The sequence below is a fragment of the Myodes glareolus genome, chromosome 1 (assembly GCF_982192425.1).
Source record: "Myodes glareolus chromosome 1, mMyoGla1.1, whole genome shotgun sequence".
NCBI lineage: Eukaryota > Metazoa > Chordata > Mammalia > Rodentia > Cricetidae > Myodes > Myodes glareolus.
Genome location: NC_142026.1, coordinates 5,828,248 through 5,843,516, shown reverse-complemented (window position 1 = coordinate 5,843,516; position 15,269 = coordinate 5,828,248). Strand labels below are relative to the sequence as shown.

General features: G+C 42.4%; 1 protein-coding gene across 1 annotated transcript in view; it reads left to right on the top strand.

Annotated features, from left to right (window-relative positions):
* Cmklr2 (chemerin chemokine-like receptor 2) overlaps window positions 1-15,269 on the top strand; it is a 54,992-nt gene that overhangs the window by 38,142 nt on the left and 1,581 nt on the right. The window contains exon 3 of the mRNA XM_048459365.3: window positions 9,195-9,368. The gene's annotated coding sequence lies outside the window, so the exon portion shown is untranslated. The remainder of the gene's footprint in view (window positions 1-9,194; window positions 9,369-15,269) is intronic.

Genomic DNA, 15,269 nt, shown 5'->3' with positions numbered 1-15,269 from the left:
AAATTTTTCAAAGTCCTCAAAAGAGCAATACTTAATTTCATATGAAAAAGCAAAAAACCCAGGATAGCCAAAACAATCCTGTACAATAAAGGAACTTCTGGAGGCATCACAACCCCTGACTTGAAACTCTACTTCAGAGCTACAGTACTGAAAACTGCCTGGTATTGGCATAAAAACAGACAGGAAGATCAATGGAACTGAATTGAAGACCCAGATACCAATCCACATACCTACAAACACCTGATTTTTGACAACAAAGCAAAAATTATAAAATGGAAAAAAGAAAGTATATCCAGCAAATGATGCTGACATAGCTGGATATCAACATGTAGAAGAATGAAAAACTCAAGTCCAAATGTATCAAAGACCTCAACATAAAGTCAGCCACACTGAACCTCATAGAAGAGAAATTGGGAATTACACTAGAACATATTGGCACAGGAGATCACTTCCTAAATAGAACCCCAGTAGCACAGACACTGAAAGAAACAATTAATAAATGGGACCTCCTGAAACTGAAAATCTTCTGTAAAGCAAAGGACACAGTCAACAAGACAAAATGGCAGCCTACAGAATGGGAAAAGATCTTCACCAACCCCACATCAGACAGAGAATTGATTTCCAAAATATACGGAGAACTCAAGAAATTGGTCATCAAAAGAACAAATAATCCAACAAAAATGGGTACAGACCTAAACAGAGAACTCTCAACAGAGGAATCTAAAATGGCTAAAAGGCACTCAAGGAAAGGCTCAACATCCTTAGTCATCAGAGAAATGCCAATCAAAACAACTTGGTTATTTCATCTTATATCTGCAAGAATGGCTAAGATCAAAAATATTGATGACTACTTATACTGGAAAGGATGTGGGATAAAGGGAACACTCCTCCATGGCTGGTGGGAGTGCAAACTGGTATGGTCCCTTTGTATATCAGTATTTCTCAGAAAATTAGGAAACAACCTACCTCAAGACTCAGCAATACCACTTTTGGATGTATTCCCAAAGGATGCTCAATCATACCACAAGGACATTTGCTCAACTATGTTCATAGCAGGTTTGTTTGTCATAGCCAGAACCTGGGAACAACCTAAATGTCTCTCGACCAAAGAATGGATAAGGAAAATGTGGTACATTTATACAATGGAGTACTATACCGCAGAAAAAAAAATGACATCTTGAATTTTGCAGGAAAATGGATAGAGCTAGAAAATATTTTGAGTGAGGTAACTCAGACACAGAAAGACAATTATCACATAGGTGATTGGTGGTTTTTAAACCTAAAAGAAAGAAAGCAAGCCTATAAACCACAGTGTCAGAGAATTTACATAGGAAGTAGAAAGTAGAAAAAGACAAGATCTTCTGAATAAATTGGGAGCATGTGGACCTTGGGGGAGGGTTGAAGAGGGAGGGAAGAGGCAGGTAATGGAGTAGATAAAAAATGTAGAGCTCAATAAATATCAATAAAAAATAAAATAAAAAAAGACAGGCATTTACACAGTGGTGTGTAGGATAGACTAGACAAAAACAAAGAGGGCTTGGAGCAAAGAAAAGAGAAATAGGGAATGGGGAATCTCCATTTCCCTGATTGCTTACAATATCAGTAAAGGTCCCAAATAATATTAGATTCTAGGATGCCATTAGGCTGCCCTTGGATTGATTATCTAAGGGGTATTGAAGCCAAATCCGATTGCAAAAGTAAATAAGTTTAGGGCCCTTCAGGTCAAGCATCAGGTGGAGAGACTGGAGGTTTTCTAAGAGGTGTACCAAGGGGCAATGAGAGAGTATGGAAGACTCATTGCCATGGATGAGAGAGAAGAAAAATGTCAATGCAGCCTACAGTGGGCATCCTCAAGACTCAGAGAGGACTGAAGGAGGACCAGGTCATTCAGTGGGTCGCCACAACAGTCAAAGCCTGGCTAAGCCAGAGACTCGGTGCCTGGGAACAGGGTGTTTTGTAGGGGTGAGAAGGTGAGGATGAAAACCAAGCTCTAGGAGGAGCTGGAAAATGGAGCCACCAAAGCAAAGCCTTGAGGGCCTAGAGGAGCTGCGGGATGTGTTACAGCTCTGTTCCCCAGCAAAGTGGTACTGCCCTGCAGGAGTGTTTCCCTGCTCTGGGAAAGGGTTCCCTAGGCAAGTGTATCAGCTCTGCCATAGCGGGGTGAGGGGTGGTGGGGTGGGGGTGAGGACTGGGGGAGTGGGGGATGGGGGTGGGGAGTGGGGGATGAAAGGGGTGGGGAGTGGGGGTGGAGGAGTAGGGGGTGGGGGAGTGGGAGGTGGAGGGTGGGGGGAGTGGGAGGGGTGGGAGTGGGGAGTTGGGGGGATGGAGGGTGTTACCCAGGGAAAGTGTAACAGTTCTGCTCTGCTCTGCTCTAGTATGGGCAACTCTGAAGTGAGAAGAGGGCAGAAGGGGCACACTAACCTGGCTGGACCTGACAAACAGCAGGATTACAGCTCCAAGGTTGGAGGGAACAGGGCCGACTGTAGCCTTAAAGACTATAATTGGGGGTTATCTCCACCTCCAAGAGTACCAGAGGGTGCGGGTGCTCAAGAGTCACTTCTTCCAACTCAGGGAAACACACTGAGCAAAGAGGAAACTGATCTGATTGCTCCTGGTGAATGGAGCGCTGAGCAATTGGGGAGCCAGAAGGTGAGTCTAGAGATGGACTAGAGACGAAGACTAGGGTCCCAACGCAGCTTAGGCCCTGAGGAGAAACCCATGCACTAGGAGGGCCATTCCCAGGTTTTACACCAAATGTAAGCATTGCAGCTCAGATGGAAAGGTATCCTGGTGGTTGGGAGCCAAGGAATACTGCACAACAAACTTCACACAAGAGATGTTTGGGGGCGGGGCCAGGAGGGTGGTTGTCTCTGCTTGGGAGAGAAACAGCAGGACATTGAACAAGATACAGGGCTTATATAGAGTTTCTTGGGCAGTGGGGTGGAACTTCGGGGTAAAGCTTCCCAGGGTAGACATTGGTGGGATTTCACATCCAGAGATTGTAGGGTTCTGTAGGGTGGGGGAAGTGTCTAGTAGTTAGGGCAGTTAGATTGTTCTATGGGTGGAACCTGGTAGTTGGAGGTCCTTGGGGAAAGGGCCTGCCCCCTCCCGTGTGTGTGTGTGTGTGTGTGTGTGTGTGTGTGTGTGTGTGTGTGTGTGAGAGAGAGAGAGAGAGAGAGAGAGAGAGAGAGAGAGAGAGAGAAACTGTGTGGAGGGACTTACACACTTACACATGGCCAAGATGGGGGCAGGTTGGGATATTATCCAGGCTGAGTGCCTTCAAACCTCAGTGACTTTGTTAGTGAGCCAGGGGTCCTCACACCCAAATGAGCAGATACCACACACGGGTGATGCAGCAAGCCCCTATGAGGTCCTGGGTGGATTTTTAAAGAGTCATACTACAGTAGTGCGTGCAAGCTAGAAAAGCATCCTATCAGCCAAGCTATAGCATCACCAGGCCTCCCTTTCATGACAAAAAAGAGAAAGGAAAATGTATGTGGGCCGTATGCACAAATACACGCTCATCTTCTACAATCAGAACTCTCAAGAGCTAGCTGCAAGTGGAGATTGTGTTTCCTCCACAGCTCCAGCTGCTTGGGCACTGTCCTGTTTATACCACTCTCTCACAGATGTTACATTTTATGAAATGTGACTCATTCGGGTGGTACTGCATATCTTCAACTCCGAAGAAATCCCAGAGGATGAAATGGTTACACAAGCTGAAATATTTGAACAAAATATTTTTGGAGGCCAAAAAAAGGCAACCTGATTTTTCTATGCTTAAATGAAACAGAAAGACCAGCAGTTTCATATTCATTTTTTTTAAAAAAAAATGTTACGTTTTAATTTCGTATGCAGTTAAATGTGATTGTGTGGAGCTTGGAGAGCAACTAACTAGCAGTGGCTCCTTCTCTCCTTCCACCATTGGAATCCCAGGGATCAGGATTCTTGGCAGGATCCTCACTGAGCCACCTTGCTGACCTGATTTCAGATTTTTTATTATAGTTGAGATAAAGGTATGAGGGTGTTTTTATTTGGCAAGATCTTGTTTGACTTCTGTGAATCTCTTGTTTTGTATCTAGTTTCTATCCCTTCGTTGTATTTCTACAGAAAAACAGACAAACCATGCAGGGCAGTGGTTGCACAGGCTTTTAATTCAAGCACTCTGGAAAACAACGGCAGAGGTAAATAAATCTCTTGAGTTTGAGGCCATCCTACTCTGCAAAGTGAGTTCCAGGACAGCCAGGGCTAACAAGAGAAACTCTGTCTTGAAAAACAAACAAAAAACAAAAAATTAGTTGGAGACATTTTTTCAGAGTATTTTTACCCCATGTTTATTATCAGTGGTTCATTATGGAAGCTAAATAACCCAAAAAACAAAGCAAAACAAAAAACAAATACTAGTGTTTTCTAGTAAATAAGAATTTATTCCAGCAGTGGTGGTGCACTCTTTTAATCCCAGCAGAGGCAGCTGGATCTTTGTGAGTTCAAGGCCAGTTGTCTCTGGGCTACAAGAGCTAGTTCCAGGACAGGCCTCAAAGCTACAGAGAAACACTGTGTCGAAAAACAAAACAAAAATAAACAAACAAAAAAGAATTTGCTCCTGACCAAAGGACCAAGTAGAACTCAATTTTAGGAGATAATCACACCATCAGCATAATTTATTAAGATGAAAAGCAAATACCAACTATGCACACTATTTTATCACAATTGGGCAAAACTTTTCAACTTCCAGAAACTTTTCCCTGTTTAAAAAGACAAATTGAAAACTTCATAACTACAAAATTCAGTTCAGAAAAACAGGGAATTGTTATTCAAATTTTGGTTTTAAAAATGTTTTAATATGTTAAAAAATACAATGGTGTATTGAGACAGGTGAGAAAGAAGGGCTGACAATGGGTGAGTTTAACATTGTGAGAATACTGTTATGCAAAGGCAAAAAAAAAAGCATCAAGAGAAAGAAAAGATTGTAAATCAGAGCCTTTCTGGCTCTGGATGCGGTGTTCATGTCCCAGCAGTAGGGAGACGAAGCTGGGAAAAGAGTTGGAAGCCAGTCTGGGCTGTACAGAGCAGGCCCCTCTGTACAAGATTCTTTCTATAAGATAGACAGATGTGCAGTTCTAAAGTATTTATAACACCAAAGAGGTCTTTTTGAAGATTGCTTGTTTATGGAAACATCTGTAAAACAGAATTACTAACTCTTCATGATTCACCTTTTACTAAAGCAATATCAAAAGAGACAACGCACGGCTCTTCAAGCTCACCTGTCGTTGTTTCTCAGTTAGCTGGAAAGGAAGCTCATGAGCAGAATCCTAGGAGTGCCAGGGAAATAATGCAGTTGGCAGAGTGCTTGCCCTAGGTCGGAGTCACGGTAATAATGGACGTACTGAGTGTGTGGCAAACACTTGTAAACCCAGATGCCTAGAGGGTAAGAGAAAGGCAGTCTTCAATTTGGATGCCAAGTGTGGCCATGGCAACTTACCAGCTCTCTTGTTTCCTGCAAATCCTTTAATTTTCCAGTCTTCAGTTTTCTACTCTGTAAATAGGAGGAAAGCTCATAACTGGCATTTCTTATTGCAGATTCTTGCCTTGAAAAAAGAAATAGTCAGAGCTCCTTTCGTGCATATATTAGTGCCTTGTGCTATGTGCCAGGTCAGTAGCTCTGAGCTGTCTGATCTTGTGGGGAGTTCTGTCAATGCAGTGTCTTTTTTGTTTGTTTGTTTGGCTGGTTGGTTGGTTTTTCAAGACAGGATTTCTCTGTAGCTTTGGAGCCTGTCCTGGAACTCACTCTGTACCAGACTGGCCTCCAACTCACAGATATCTGTCTGTCTCTGCCTTCCCAGTGCTGAGATTAAAGGTGTGAACCACCACTGCCGAGCAATGTCGAGCCTTCTTTTTGGTTTGTTGGTTAGTAGGCTCTTAACAGTTTCAATTTTGAACAGACTTCTTGCCCCTAAAAACTCAAATCATCCTAGTTTGCCAATTTAAAAAGTAATTTTATTGTTTATTAATTGACGTAGGTAGATGTGTGTGTGTGTGTGTGTGTGTGTGTGTGTGTGTGTATGTGTGTGTGTATACTAATGCTACAGCTTACTTACAACAGTTAGTTCTCCTACCATGTCAGTCGTGGGGATTGAAATCAGGCTGTCAGATGTGGTAACAAGAGCCTTTACTTACTGAGCCATCATTCCCCCAAGATTCTTTAAAACCCTTTTGAAGCCTGTCAGGGGTGGCACAGGCCTTTAATCCCTGCACTCTGAGAGGCAGAGCAGGTGGATCTCTGAGTTTGAGGCCAGCCTGGTCTACAGGATGAGTTCCAGGATAGCCAGGGCTCCACAGAGAAACACTATCTCGAAAAACAAGCAAACAAAATAATAATAAAATAAACATTTTTTAAAAAATATTTCTCTGTGTGTGAGAGAAAACGAGCTACAGAGCCGTCACATGTGTCTGTGAGGACAGAGGTCAGAGGGCAGTTCTCAGGAGTCGCTTTCTTCTTCTGCATGGGTTCCATAGCTCCAATTCAGCTTGCAGCACTGGCAGCAAGCACCTTTACTCAGTGAGCCATCTTGCCAACTCTATACTAAGAATTTTGTTCTAATTTCAAGACCAGAATTATTTAAAATAAACATCTGTTTTCTCTTCTTCAAACGTTGGAAATTGCCTTCAAATTTCTTAATCCTCCTTTCTGCTGCAGCCGTTCCGCGCAGTCGGAATTTCAGCACATTCCTGCAGTTCTTCTTTCTGCCCCGCTTCAGTTTTCCAATGAAATGTTTGAAGTCTCAAGAAGCCAACTAAGTTCTCGTAATACAGATCAGCCATAATAGGAATGCCCCTCCTGGGTGTGGTGCCAACACTTGGGATGCTAAGACAGAAGGATTATTGGAAGTCTAAGATCAGCCTGGGCTACGTAATGACTACTAAGACTACGTAGCATAGTGGTTCTCAACCTTCCTAACGCTGCAACCCTTCGTACGTTTCTTCATGTTGTGGTAACCACAGCCATACAATTATTTTTACTGCTACTTCATAAGTGTAACTTGCTACTGTTGTGAATCAGAATGCAAATATCTGATGGGCAGCTCCTGTGAATGGATCGGTCAGCTCCCCAAGGGTCACAACCCACAGGCTGAGAATGGCTTAGTAAAACCTGCCCTTTTTTGCTGTTGCTGTTTTGTCTTTTTTTTTTTCCATAGCTGAGGACCAAATCCAGTGCAAGTGCTCTACCAATGAACTAAATCCTAACTCCAAGATCTGTCTTCAAACAAAGAATCTCAGTGGCTAACTTTCTTTTGACTATCATGGAATAATATTAATACTTACTAAAGATGTTTAATGATGGTGTATCTCTACACCACTACAGGATGACTGTGAGCAACAGAGTGCTTCAGTTTGTGCTTTATCCTGTATGCCCCTATTTAGTAGGAGAAAAAAAGCAAAAATATGTCCAGATGTAATCTTGTATGAATAAGAGGAAGAGTCCAAATTGCTGCCATTCGTCCTCCCCCACCTTCTGCCGCCGTGAGGAACAGAATTGCCACGGCTACCAAAACATGCTTTTTTCCTTAGGCTTCATCAAGTTCACTCTTGCCCACCCTGCGTGATGAACAGTATTGTTCTGCTAAGTGACTTCAGTCTCAATCTATTCTGCAGATTCCCTCGCTATTGTTCCTCCTCCTTTAAGAGAACACCCTCGTCTTTTCTTTAAGACAGGAAATGTCTTGATGTAAATTAAAATAAGAATATAGGGGCTGCCAATTCCGCTTCTGCCTGAAATCTGGCGTTTCCTCTGGGCCACTACAGCTATCACTGACAGTGTGTGTCTGATAATCAAAACATGCCAAGGAATGGTGAAATAAAAAGCAGGGCTACCGTAGCGCAGACGCACTCCCATTGTGTGCCCCAGCTTCTTGAAAGACTGTCTTGATCTGTAGATTTCAAGTCATGGTTTAAGACTGTAGACCAAGACAAATTAGTTCTGTTTAGCATTTTTCTTTTAAGTTTTAATTTCCCTTTTTTGTCCTTTTCCTCCACCTTCTTCTTTGGGTTGGGACCCTTGCACACCCCATTTATACAAATAAAACAAAACAAATCTGGAAAAAAATCATTTTAAAAAGAAAGAAGATACTATCTAGTGGTTTATTTTCTTACCATTATTTGTGAAATTCGAGACTAAATTCTACATTTTGGGCCTAGACACAAAAATCTCCAACTCAAATGGAAGAAAGATAACACTTGTGAATTCCATACCAAGTCAAATTTTTTTTTAAAATATGTTTTAAAATTTTTTTTAAAAACCTAAAAATTAGGTTTTTCAAGACAGGGTTTCTCTGTGTGGCCCTTATCTGTTCTGGAACTCAGTATGTGGACCAGGCTAGCCTCGAACCTAGAGATCCATCTGCCTCTGCCTCATGAGTGCTGAGATTAAAGGCTGTGCACTACCACTGCTTGGCTCAAGTCAGTATTTTCAAACTATGAAACCAGAAAGATTGCTGCAAGTTGAAGACCCATGTGGACTTCAGAGTAAGTGCCAGGCCAAATGGCCTGCTTCTCTGACTTCTTCCTGCCCCCTCATTAGAAAAATAAAGAGCAGGAAAAAAAATATGATCAAATAAATTTCCACGGTAACTGGCTTTGGTGGTACACATTTTTAATTCCAGCGCTGAGAAGACAGAGGCAGGTGGATTTCTGTGAGGTCGAGGCCAGTCTGGTCTACATAAGGTGTTCTAGGCCAGGCTCAGGTATGTAGTGAGACCCTGTCTACACTTTGTGCTTTCCTCTAGCTCCTGCTGCTCTGTTCTAATCATGGAAGGATGGGTATGAGTCGAGCGCTGAGCTAACCGCCTTTTGAGGATTTCTTCACATGATCATCACAAGGACTTCTATAAGAGTCTGTGTTACTTTGTTTCTGTGTTTGTACACACATGTGTGTGGGGGAGGGTGATTGTTGCCCATAATGGCCAGAAAGAAATGCTGGGTTTCGTAGAGGTAGGCATTTGCCAGCTGCCTGATGTTGGTGCTCAGACTGGAACACTGGTCCTCTGGTTATTACAGGAAGTGCTTTAAACCACTCAGTCATCTCTTTAGCCCCATTACAACATATTGTTTTATTTATTTTTGGGTTTTCGCGATAGGATTCTCTGTATTACGGTCCTGGCTGTCCTAGAACTAGCCCTTGTATCTTTATGCTTCAGGATAAGAAGAATAAAAAGAATCTTCGAAGGAGCAGGTGGTTGTACAGCATCTCACAGGCAGGAAGGAGTGGAACTGACTGAGGTTTGAAAGTGAGTCGTCAGTCCAGAGCCTAGTGTACTGCCTGGTGTTTAACGTATACCTCTGTGCTGATCACCTTAACACTTGCAAAGAAGGTAAGCCTGAAAAATACTCCTGACCCAACCCTGAACAAAGTCATAAGACTATGCAAGCGAGGGGACTCATTTCTGGGTGAGGCGATGAAACAGCTGGTCCAGAAGTAGGTGGTGACATTCCTGACTGTGTGTTGCCTTCTCTTTCCTGAACTGTCCAAGTAAGGCCTGGGCGACAGACAGGAAGATCAGTTTGCAAGGCCTTTTACGAGCAGAACCTGATCTCAGCACAGAGGGAACAGAGAGCACATCACTGCATTGCCGTTTGATTTAGGTTTTTTGTTTTTGTTTTTGTTTTTTTGTTGTTTTATTTTAAAGGCAAAAGATAACCTTTTCCTTCCTTCCTTCCTTCTTTCCTTCCTTCCTTCCTTCCTTCTTTCTTTCTTTCTTTCTTTCTTTCTTTCTTTCTTTCTTTCTTCTTTCTTTCTTTCTTTCTTTCTCCAACCCCACAGCCTTGAAAGCTGATTAACACATTTAAATGTCTCAAATTAGCTAGCACTTCTGTCCAAGACAGATTTTTCAGTGCCAACTCAACAGGAGTGTTATTGTGAAGGTCATACTCTGCTTGGCTCAGCTCGGCTCAGCTTCCTGGTTCTATTTGCTTTTTGAATTAATGTCTTTCAAGCTGTCCCCCCCCCCCCCCCGTTCTAACTCTCGCTAGGTCCTCTTCCACTTTCAGATTTCAAGTATGAGAACTGTCTCTCTAGTTTCATTCAAATATTTTTTTCTAACTCATCTCCCAAACTGCTACCAGATGATTTCCACAAAAACAAGGATTTGGTATGTCATTCTAAAAACATTTTCACTTTCACTGATGGGGAGAGCACGACACTGAAAGACCTTCCTCAGAACGCTCCTTCATGGTTCCTGCTGTTTCCAGCCAGACCAAAGCAAGTCCACTCCTAGTAAGGCATGGTGACTACAAAGAAAGCAAGACACTTCTCTAGCAAAGGACAGAGTTAGCCGGGAAGATACAGTCTCATGATTTCAGTTCTGCTACCTACAGCAAACAGAGGCTGCCAGTATAATACCCAACTTCCACCTGCCATTCCTTTTTTATTCATCCTTTCTTCCTCTTTCTCCCTTCCCCTTCTTTCCTTCCCTTCCTCCTCCCTCCTTCCCTCTTTCCCTTGCTCCCTTTTTTCTCTTCTATCCCTCTTCTTCCCTCCCTCCCTTCCCCTCTCTCTCCCTTCTTCCTCCCTCCCTTCCCCTCTCTCTCCCTCCTTCCTCCCTTCCTCTTTCTTTTCCTCCCTTCCTCCCTTTCTTCCTTTCTTCTTTTGGCAAGATCTAACAGTTTATTAACCCTACCTGGCCTGGAACTAACTGTATACCCAGGCTTGCCTTGAACTCACAATAATCCCCCTTTGCCTCTGTAGTGTCAGAATTATAGTGCCAAGCCTTCAGCATGACAGAGGCCCTAGTTTCTATCCTAAACCCTGGTAACAACAACAAAAAAATGTTCTTTGCTCCCCTTGGGTAAATAAACAGGGTATTTCATAAAACTTGGCTGTGCCTTGACACCTTCCAAGGGACTGTTTATCCAAAGGGCAGGAGGATACTCTACTGGTGCCAAACATCTTGAGTACATTCTAGGGTGTGGTATATCCACGTCTGATAATTAGTGGAGAACACTGAGAAATGACCTAAGTCATCCCCACCCTGCCCCATGCATACACATGTGGGCATATGTGTGCAATAGAGCACATGCACACATGTTCACTTTCCCAAAAATCTTTATTCAACTGAGAAGAAATCCATTTAAAATAGTTTTGTTTTCTGAGTATGGTAGCTCATGATTTTAGTCCCAGTTCTCAGAGGGTAGAGAAGGATCAGGAAATCAGGAGTTCGAGCCCAGTCACAGTTACATGATATCCTGCCTTATCTCAACAGCAATCAAAGTTTGCTGACCATTGACTAAGTATGACCCCAGTCAGTGACCTGTGACTTCGAAGTTTCTCTTATGTTAGTAAGTTCTTTCTTTCTTCCTTCCTTCCTTTCCTTTTTTTTTTTTTTTTGAGGGGGGGTGTTTTGTTTCATTTTGCTTTGTTTTTCTCTGTGTAACAATCCTGGCTGCCCTGGAACTTGCTTTGTAGACCAAATTGACTTCGAACTCACAGAGATCTGCCTGCCTCAAACTCACGAGTGATGGGATTAAAGGTGTGCGCCACTACCAGCCCCACAATAGATCATTTGTTATTTTTCTTTCTGTTTGTTCTTGTTATCCAATCGTAGACAAAACATGTTCTTTCTAAGGCCCAGGGTTTTATTTTCCTTTTTTTTTTTTTTTAGACAATCTCATTATGGTACCTAGGCTGGGCTAGAACTTTGTATCTACATAGACCAGGCTGGCCTTCATCTAACTCACAAAGACCCACTTGGCCCTGCCTTCTGAGTGCTGGGATTAAATGCATACCTTATCATGGCCACCAAAGGTCCATGGTTTTAACAGGATAAATAGTCTCTTGTTGAGCGTCTTCTTCACAGACAAAAGTCAACAGCATCAGATCTTCCTCTGTCAAAGTAGGTTAAAGTCCAAACCCCCTTCAGACTCTGCTAAGTATATATCTCCTCAATGGCTCAGAAAAACCATCCACCTCAGTGTTACAGAGTTTAAGTCCAACTTCTCCACTTTCTCCACTTCTGCACATTCTGTAGCAGGAATCATTGCTGTTAACACAAGGTCTCCTCTCAAACTCCCGAAGCCCTTTCACCTCCTGTGCACTGAGATGGTGATCACCAACCCCAAGGTTTCCCTCTGCAGCTACACTTTGTCTAATGCCGTATTTAAAAGTTTGCTGACACACGCTCTCACCAGATGGCCTCTCCCCAAAGTCATCTGCTTCGCAGGCTATTTGTCGCTGAGGCTTTCTGACGAAAGTTTTATAGTAAAATTTATTTGTTCAGAAAAGCGTTTCAAACTTTACCATCTATTAAATCCTGAGCTGATCAGAAGCCAGCTTGCTTAATTCTGTAAATTCCTGTCGACTCCAGAACTGGACAGATGCTTAAGTGTGTGGATAGATGTCACCCAGGAATGTGATAGCTTGGGCCCCGTACAGCAACTGATTCCCTGAATATGCCCCTTCACATTCTCAGGACACCAGACCATGGACGTCAAGGGCGATCTCTTCAGCTTGGCTCTGTCCCAAGCATGTTCCACACGTTTCTAGCAGATTCTGGTGGCTCTCTCCATGTCTGCACTGCAGCTTGGCAGTTATTTTAGTGGCGACTCAAATGTTTTATGATTATAAATATCTTTATTAGTCTTTATTGCAGTCATAATTATTTACTGACCCTCCAGCACCACAAATGGTTCTGGACTAAAACCGTAGCTATTTCCTATTTTCAGTTGGGTCTAAAAGCCTCATTTTGGCATTATTATGCATTTCCAAATTGAGAAAACCTACATCTCAGTGCAAAGTCACTGTAGCTAAGACCTGTCTGCTTAATAAATGACATTTTCTTTAAATGTGAGTTTGAAGACCTAATATCTACTTAGTAGCTGCCTTCTTTTTTGTTTCTGCCCAACATAACTCTTTCCTATGCCCAGATCACCTCTGAGACTCAGCCATGCCTCCCATCAGCTCTCAAAAACACACACATGCATGCGTGTGTATATTTGTCTTGATATACTTGACTTAGTTAGAATAAAGGGAAATTTTCTGTTTTCTTTCATATGTCTTCTCTTTTTTCTTTTACTCACTAAAATGAGTAGATAAATATAAAAGTATGATGGACTATGCAACATAAAGTTTTTGTTTGAAATGGCTCAGCAGTAAAGAACACTGCCTTCCCTTCCAGAAGACGTAGGTTTGATTCCTAACACCCCACACAGTGGCTCCCAGCTGTATGTGAATCCAGTCTCAGGGGATCCAATGCTCACTTTCGCCCTCTACAGGCATTTTCATGGTACACATGCAGGCAAAATATCCGGATATATAATTTTTATAATTAAAATAATCCTCCTGTCTACATAATCTGCGGTCATGCACACAGCCTCATTGAGCTTCATTCTTTCATCTTTCTTTAAAAATATTTATATTTTTATTTGTATGTTTATTGTGAGGTGGGTACAACATGACATATATGAAGAAATCAGAGGACAACTTTCAAAAACAGGTTCTCCTCTCTCTTTCGCAGGGACTGAACGCAGGTATTCAGGCCTGGCACCAAACACTTTTCCCCACTGATCCCTCTTTAAAAGATGTATTTATATATGAGAGCTCTGTTTGCATACATGCCTGCATGGCAGGAGAGGGCATCAGATCCCACTGTAAATGGTGGTGAGCCACCGTGTGGCTGCTAGCAATTGGACACTGAACCTCTGGAAGAACAGCCAGTGCTTTAAACCATTGAGCCATCTCTTCAGTCCCACTGATCCATTTAAGAAAATTTTTAATATATTTTGTGTATTGTTTTACTTGGATGTATGTCTTGAGTATCACATGCAGTAGCTGCAAAGGCCGGAAGAGGGCAGCAGATATCCCGAGGCTGGAGTTAAACAAGGTTGTGCTTCAGATATATATAGGTACTAGGAAAGGAATTGGGAATCCTTTGGAAGAGAAGCTAGTGCTCTTAGCCACTGGGCCATTTCTACACACACACACACACACACACACACACACACACACACTGATGCATCTTTCTAACTCCCTTCCCTCTGTTCTTATTGCCCAGTTTTTTCATCATTATCTTTAAAATTAAATTATATCTATCTTTCTCCATCCATCCATCCATCCTGTGCTTGTGTGAGAGCATGTACCACAGAACACTGGTGGATAAAGGACAACTTTTAGAAGACACTTCTCTTCTTTTTCACCATGTGGGTCCTAGGTTTCAAACTCATCATCAGGCTTGGCAGGAAGCCCCTTCACCTGCTGAGCCATCTTGCCTGCCCACTTACAGCTTGTTCTTCCTTTGTTTTGTTTTGTTTTGTTTTGTTTTTTGGTTTTGTTTTGTTTTTTTGAGACAGGGTTTCTCTGTGAAGTCTTGACTGTCCTGGAACTCATTCTGTAGACCAGGTTGGCCTTAAACTCAGAGTTCTTCCTGCCTCTGCCTACCAACCAAGTGCTGGGATTGAAGGCGTGCATCACCACTGCCTGGCTAATTTTTTTGTTATAATTACAGAAAATAATCCACATTAATTCAAAGCAAATGAATTTCAATGAAATAAAAATTTAATTGCATTATACAAGAAATTGACATGAAAATTATATGGTCATAATGAAGTTTACTCTTAAAGATACCTTTTATTTGGGGTGATGGCTTATACCAATCTCCTAGCATTTGGAAGGCTGAGGCAGAAGTATTGCTGTGAGGTCTAAGCTAGCCTAGACTTTACAGTGAGATGCAAGCCATCTATAAGGCCTACAGAGTGCTAGCCTGTCTCACAAACCAAAACACGGGAAAAAAAGAAAACAAAAACAAAAACAAAAAATACCCAAAGCCAAAATACAACAGAAGTAAAGATATCTTCCAGCTGAAAAGCCATCCCTATTGAGATAACTGATTAGGAGCATTCCCGTCATCTTTAGGGCTGGGGCCGAACCTCGCTGTAAAGTGTCTGCTTGGCATGCTCATGGCTTCTAATTTAAATACTAACACCAGCTAAAAACAAAATTCTGGGTCAAAATCTTCACTTCTTACTAATGTCATGGAAGTAGAAGCATCCAGAAAGCTGTTGTTCTTGGGCTAGAAGTCAGGGCTGCAATCACAAACCTGGAACTTTCCACTGTGTAAGTACCAATCTGGTTTCCTCTGCATCTGATGGAAAATAGCGCATACCGGGAGCCTAACAAATGCTTGCTGAATGTCAAGATTCTCTTAATGCACTGTAATGCACTGTAAGTATTAGGGACAGGGGACTTGACCTATGGAGTGGATCATTTTAACTTAACAATTACT